The following is a 7,214-nucleotide window of genomic DNA, read 5'->3' on the forward strand; positions in this document are numbered from 1 at the left end:
GTGCTAAAATTTGCTCTTTGGTTGGTTCTTTCTGGAAGGGGACTGTAGTGACCTTTATTTTAACCGGTTCCTTCTGGGGAGGGTTTGCAATGACCTTTCTTTCTTTCGGTCTTGATTTCTCATTGGGCATCTTATTGGGCATCTTATAGCATTCTGGTTTTAGTACTTTCCTGTCCTCGTTCTCCACAATTATCACCTTAAACAAGTGAGTTGGCACTGCTTTCCCTCCCAAAAACCTGTAGTTCACACACTCTTCGCTTTTATTTTTATCATTATTTTTCTTTTTACTATTGCTTATCAGGTAAAGTGGTCCAGTGTACACATGGATGTTAGGGACTTCTTCTTTCTGAGCTATTTTCCGGCAAAGTTCCTCCAAATCACTCCACAGGCCATTGTTTAAGTCACGCTGCTGTGGTACAGCATTGCTTAGCAAATAAGTGTCCTCATAGGCTTTCTGACACCACCTGTGATTGGCAGCCGCAGCAAGATGACCTTGGTTGTATCTTTTATCCTTATACGAGTTCTCTTGTATTCTTGACATTTATTCAACAGTGCTTTGATCTGCCTGCATTGACACTATTCTTGAAGAGCTGCTGTGCAGCCATATTATATACCAGTTATCAATGTAAAGCTGCTTTGACACAATCTGCATTGTAAAAAGCGCTATATAAATAAAGGTGACTTGACTTGATTTGACTTCTCACCTTCAGGTGTCTGGAAGAGTGGATGAACTGAAGCATCGCTTGTAAATGTAAGATTTTGATCCTTACGAACATTAATAGCTAGAGTACTCTTGTTCAATATCTCATACACCCATGCAGCATTCCTGGTTTGACTGTCATATAATGTAATGTAAAAATTATTTTGGAGTGTTTGAGTAGGTGAAGGGAGTATGTTTATTAATTTATATGTGTTTTCATTTTGAGGGCTATCTGAGCTAGAGCATATTTTGTCATCAATCATCTCTGCGAATGGGATGCGTATGTAGACAGCACTGGGATCTCCTCCAGACTGTGGATTTTCCTCCCTCGGGTCAGACTTTGATTCTTCTCTTTCACTCTCATCATAACCCTGACTTCTTTTCATCTGCATCAATATAGCAAGAGACCAGCATTTTCTTCTGTCTGAGAATGTGTACATGTCTGTTGTTTTTCTCCAAGCTTTGTTGATGAACTCAACTGGCCAGCGATCAGGCAGTGTAGTATTATAATACTTTTTGTATTTCCTTTTAATATCTTTTTCATATTTTTTAAACTGAGAAAACTTTTTAAAGTATGATGACAAATCCTCAGCTATGTCACTGAGTGTAGAATCTTTTCCTTCCTCTTTCTTGGAAGCGCGATTGGAGGATTTATGTTGGTTTTCAGGCATCTTAAGACAGATGTAGAGCTAAAACACAAGATCTTCAAGCACTTCAACCAATGATCTTCTCTTCAGGCAGGGATAAAATTATATGTGCTTCTGGAAAAGAAAAAAATAACTTTATTTCAAAATTCAAGACTTAATTTCATTCAGAAGTAATTCAAATATTTACTCACATCAACAAACTGTAATCTGTCAGATAAACAGAAACTTCTGCTGCTCTGACTTTACTTCAGTTCTTCTGTTCTACACACAACAAACACAAACTTATTATGTACTTTAAGACTTTTTATTAAGACCAAAACAGTTACTGATTGTGCCACCACAAATACTAATGCGTTTAGTCAAGTCACCTTTATTCTTATCGTGTTTATTTCTTATAGTATCAACAGAACTGTCTTAACCCGGTCTATCCTTTAGTAGAAACAGAGAAAATCCTGCAAACTCCACTAACCGATCTAATGAAATCTGATGTATATGTTGCACAGTGTTTCAGTTGTGACATTGAAACTTAAATTTATTGGCAAGTTTAGGGTGTCAGATTTATTCCTTCATCTCTAAGTACATTAAGACAGCGTTTTAAAATGTTCCCCTGCAGGGAGCCACTACTAAACTGTTCATAAGCTCTGATTTTAGTTGTCATTTGTTGAAATACATATAAAAATACAGTGTGTTCGTGTCTCTGTCCACTGAATGTGACCCATAATGTCATCATCGATGAGGTGTATCCTCCAACATTAGCTACTGTCTAATGCATTGAAACGCATTGAACACTTCCAAATTTTAGAATCAATAATTTGCCTATAACCTGCGCGAGACATACATGCACAACATACACTACAATTCTGAAATAACCCAATAAATAAATAAATTCTCTAAACTGGTAATGTTCCAACAGAACTAACATTTCCAGAAATGCCCCATGAATCAAAAATTATTAGATGAGTTTTAGTAAAAGTGAAATAAATGTAAATGTAGAAAAGCCAAACCTCAGGAAATCTGTGCTCCGAACAGCAAACTGAGTGTTTCTGCTGGATAGTATATCAGAGATGTGTCTTGTTTTCTTGAATTCTTCTGCTGTATTTTTTTGCCACTATGTTCTGGGCTTAAATAAGTGTACTCATGTTATCCAGGAAGCATGTCAGCCAAAAAGAAACGATCTGCATGTTATTGAAATGCCAGAAGTCTTAAATCTCTTTCCTGTAAATCACATGACTTTCAGGAAAAATACTAAAGTAGAGGGTCTGTCCAGGGATGTGGGACGCAGAACCACAATGACAGTGGAAAAGAACACGAATGTCTTATTTGTTCTTGAGATGCCTCCAACACACAATGTATGTATGGAAAATACCACAGGGAGGGGAGCGGAGGAGGAGGAGGAGGAGGGAGGTCAGGGGGAGGGTAAGGGGGAGGCAGGAATCGTGACTGTGGAAAAGAACATGAATGTCTTATTTGTTCTTGAGATGTCACATAATCTGTGTATACGCAATTTTAATATCACATTTTTTACTCTAATTTGATGCTAGGGGAAGGATGTGTGTTGAGTCTTATAATGTAATTCCTCACTGCCACTGAAGACGCTGGATAGGAGGGAGAAGGAGAGAGTTAGTAGAAGGTAAAGGAGAAGTGCACTCAGAGTTAACACATACAGTGTGTGCTTACTACTTGCAGATCTAATCATCAAAATTAAAAGAAATAAACATTTCACTTTTGAATGGAATAAGTGAAATAAATCAACTTTTTGATGATATTCTAATTATATGACCAGCACCTTTATATAACGTAAAGAGGCAACGGGATGGTTAGACTCAAAAAAAATGTGCAGCCATTGGATAATTCATGTTGCTACATTAAATTGTGCTACGATGTTCAGCAATGTGTGTTTTCAACTCGCAAGCTGTTTTACCAACATATGATTTCCCACATGGGCATGTTATAAGATAAATAACCGATTTAGTTTTACAGCTTATTATTCCTTTAATAGGGATAGGTTTCCCAGTATGTGGATGTTTAAACGAGGTACATCGGTAAGTATAACTATATTGGCTGTCTCGTCAGCACCAATGTTCCTGCCCTGCCGGTGAGAGCCGATCATGCCATTCGACGTGGTTGCACATGTTCGACAACTATTTGCTGGTAAACACCATCCTGCAGGGGGCACCAGATGTCAAAAATTACCTGGATGACTATTTAGGGCAGATAGGGTGGATAGTATGCACATTGGGATGCAGGGCATGACTCGAACCTCACTACTGTGTTACAGAAACTGAAAGAGGCTTGGCTGGTGTTAAATTATAAAAAACTGCAGTTCCTCGGCCAGCACATCTGCTCTGTTTTGACGTTGACGTTGTCTACCGGCCTGATTCCCAAAATCACACTGCAGACTGCCTGTCTCATCTTCTCATACCAGCACCTGCTGACATGGAGCCTGACATTGTCACATTAATTCCTTCATCATTATGCTCTCTCTCAGTGACTGACTTTGAGACTTCCTGTGCTGCTTGTCCTGAGCTGATAAAGCTGCGGAAGCAAATTACACTCGGCTGGACTTGATTCCAAAATGAAACGATAGACTGACCACAAACGCAAACTCTTTGATGCGGGAGGGAGAGTGAGAATAAGACTAGCTTTGCACTTATTGGTTTAAAAAATGTCAAAAGTAATGTAGTTGAATATGTTCGAGTATCAATTTACTGTTTTGCTGACAGTTCATGTATTCATGTAATGAGTTTTAAAGCCACCTATACATCATTTTTTAATATACAATGAATATATTGTACGGACTGTTACTGAATAGTTGCCTAGGTTGACACAACTGCTTTATTCAGAGTACATGTTTCCTTGGTTAAGTTAAGAGAAATGTTTTTACAAAGAAGGCAAATGTTGTGTCTTATAATGTAATCCCTCATGCTGCCACTACAGATGGTGGATAGGAGAGAGAAAAAGAGAGAAGGTGAAGGAGAAGTGCGTTTAGAGTTAACATGTGCAGCTGTTGTTCAGAACAAATACGAGGTCTCTGAATATGTGCTTACTACTCACAGATCTAACAATGCGCTTCGTGACGGAGATGACTCCCTTGTGCTTCTTCTTTTTGGAGGCTCAGTTTGTTTGAACTGTCCTTCCTCTGTCGTTTACGCTTTTGTCTTCTAGCATTCTTTCGCTTCTTCACTGTAATCTTCGTGTATTTCATCTCTGCTGGCGGTTTCAACATGTTCTCTTCACCCCTGTGTATCTTCTCAATAAATAAGTTCAGGAACTTTAGTCCACTTTTAAATAAACTTTTCCTGATAATTTACTCACCCTCATGTCATCCAAGATGTCCATGTCTTTCTTTCTTCAGTCAAAAAGAAATTAAAGTTTTTGTTGAAGGTCATAATTAGTTTCACTGCAGCTTCAAATTGTTCAACACGATCCCAGATGAGGAATAAGGGTCTTATCTAGTGAAACCATCACTCATTTTCTGAAAAAATGGAAAATTTTAGCCAGTTTTAGCCAGAAATGCTCATCTTGAACTAGCTCTCTTCTTTTTCTTCTTCTCTATGGGAATTCTGGCAGTGTAGACACTGCTAAGCATAATACTGCCCTCCACAGGTCAAAGTTTGAACTAATTGTTATATACTATTGAACTAGCATACTGCATATAAAAATTAGTTCAAAACTTTGACCTGTGGAGGGCAGTAATACGCTTACTAATGTCTATTAATGCTTTATAAATGATGAATTGACTATTTAATAATGTTTAACTAATGCTTCATAGCGTGCAGTTATTATAAAGTGTTACCAGAATTTCTTGTAACAAATCACTTTTCCTTTCAAACTCAACAGTATATTCAACAATATGAATTGAAAATGCATAAACCAATTAACTGATTCAGTCGAACAAAGTTCATGGATCAAATGACTCAGTTGACCAAAGTTCATGTTGAACTCTTTCAATCAGTTCAAATTCAAAAGATAATCTATCCTTTTTGGAAGCAAAAGTATCAAAAGAGTTCAACGAATCAAAGTCTTTTGTGTCCAAAAATAAGAAAAATTGGAATTCTCCTATCAAACCGGAAACCGGTCCGTTGGCAGCTCTCCATTGTGCACATTTAATCGCATCTGATACACAGACAATTCCTCTCCAAAAGGATTAAATATGGCACAAAACAGGAAAATCTCTCAGGATATCACATTCATGTAGAAAGAAACATAGAGAAACAAAAAAAAACAAACAAAAAAAAACAGCTTTGCAAAAACACAAGGCAGAACAAAAATTAATATCCAATTCAAACACTTTCATCAACAAATCTCATGTAAACACTTCAAATAACACATTAACTCATCATTTCAACACTTATTGACACTTAAACATCACACTTTATGACATTTCATTAACTTGTTGGCACCTTTACACATTAACTAGCTTTAGCCCTTGTGCTATTACTACAGCTCACGCTGATATATATATATATATATATATATATACATATATATATATATATATATATATATATATATATATATATATATATATATATATATATATATATATATATATTGTAGCGGGTTCCTGAAGGGAAAACAGACACAAGGAAGTGAGTTCAACCCGGAGGGTGTATTTATTTACAAGTGAGCAAGTGCAAGGAAAGTAGACCAGTGGATGCCTGACGACAGTGGTGGACGAAGTACACAAATTAAGTACTTGAGTAAAAGTACAGATACATATAATAAAAAATTGCTCAAGTAAAAAGTATTTAGGGCTCCTTAATGTACTTAAGTAAAAAAAGTACTAATTGTTGAATTTTTATTTTGTAATTTTATATATAGGCCACTTATATCATTTGATATATTTTATATAATCCTATTGCTCAAAATAATTATGAATGATTATGAATTGTCAAATAGCCAGCACTAGTCAGTATAGATGGAAGATCAGTGGATGCAGATACATAAAATGTAATGTGTGTTGAAAAACAATATAAAAACTGACGAAACATATAGGGCTAAATACATAACATTTTATAAAATTGCTGCAACAGCGGGGAAGATGAACATGCATTTGTTATTTTAATTTGTGTTTAAGTTGCACGATTCTGGATAAAATGAGAATCAAGATTTTTTTTTTTTTTTTCAAATAGAAATCATGATTCTCCCATGATTCTGAATAGACAGGGTGTATTTATTTACTAAACAAAATAGACCAGTGTACACAGTGGTGGATTACACAAATTTACTAGAGGACAAAATATTAAATGCTGCAGTCTATTTAAAAGTATTTAATTTAATTTAATTTAATTTAATTTAATTTAATTTAATTTAATTTAATTTAATTTAATTTAATTTAATAAAATGGGTTTGAATGAATGATTCAATGACTCACTCATAACTACTTCACTTGTTTATTTAAAAATATTTAATTTAATAAAATGGGTTTGAATGAATGATTCATTACTCATAACTACTTCACTTGTTTCATTACTGGATGAATCAATGCTTTTGAACACATCTTTTGAATAAATCATTCAATGTCAAATACATTTTAACAGTCACTTGTCTCCTCCTAGTGCCATAACGATGTAATCGATACAACCGTTATTTGGAGCGGCAAGTTTTAAAATGTAATTTGATCTGATTGAATCGAGATTGCAAGTTAAAAAACAACTGACCTAAATCCGATTTTCAGTTACAATAATTCATCCTAAAATTCAAAATTAGTAGGCTGACTTACTTTTCGCCATCAGTCACGCACACACTCGAGGATCCACCTGTTCTAGGCTAATTTTCAGTCAGACTTTAAATTCATTCACTGAATCTCTCTGAATGAATCACTAAATCAGTGAGTCGTTGACTCGAGAACAGCTGCAATACGA

The 7,214-nt window shown here is 35.6% G+C and overlaps 1 long non-coding RNA gene across 1 annotated transcript; it reads right to left on the bottom strand.

Moving 5' to 3' along the window:
• Positions 1 to 1,148: 1,148 nt before the first annotated feature.
• Positions 1,149 to 2,621, bottom strand: LOC125249553. The gene is made up of 3 exons (XR_007180576.1): positions 2,352 to 2,621; positions 1,539 to 1,608; positions 1,149 to 1,461 (listed from the first exon to the last, which is right to left on the bottom strand). It is a non-coding gene; the product is annotated as an uncharacterized LOC125249553 (long non-coding RNA).
• Positions 2,622 to 7,214: the final 4,593 nt, after the last annotated feature.

Source organism: Megalobrama amblycephala, linkage group LG1 (genome assembly GCF_018812025.1).
Source record: "Megalobrama amblycephala isolate DHTTF-2021 linkage group LG1, ASM1881202v1, whole genome shotgun sequence".
Classification (NCBI taxonomy): Eukaryota; Metazoa; Chordata; class Actinopteri; order Cypriniformes; family Xenocyprididae; genus Megalobrama; species Megalobrama amblycephala.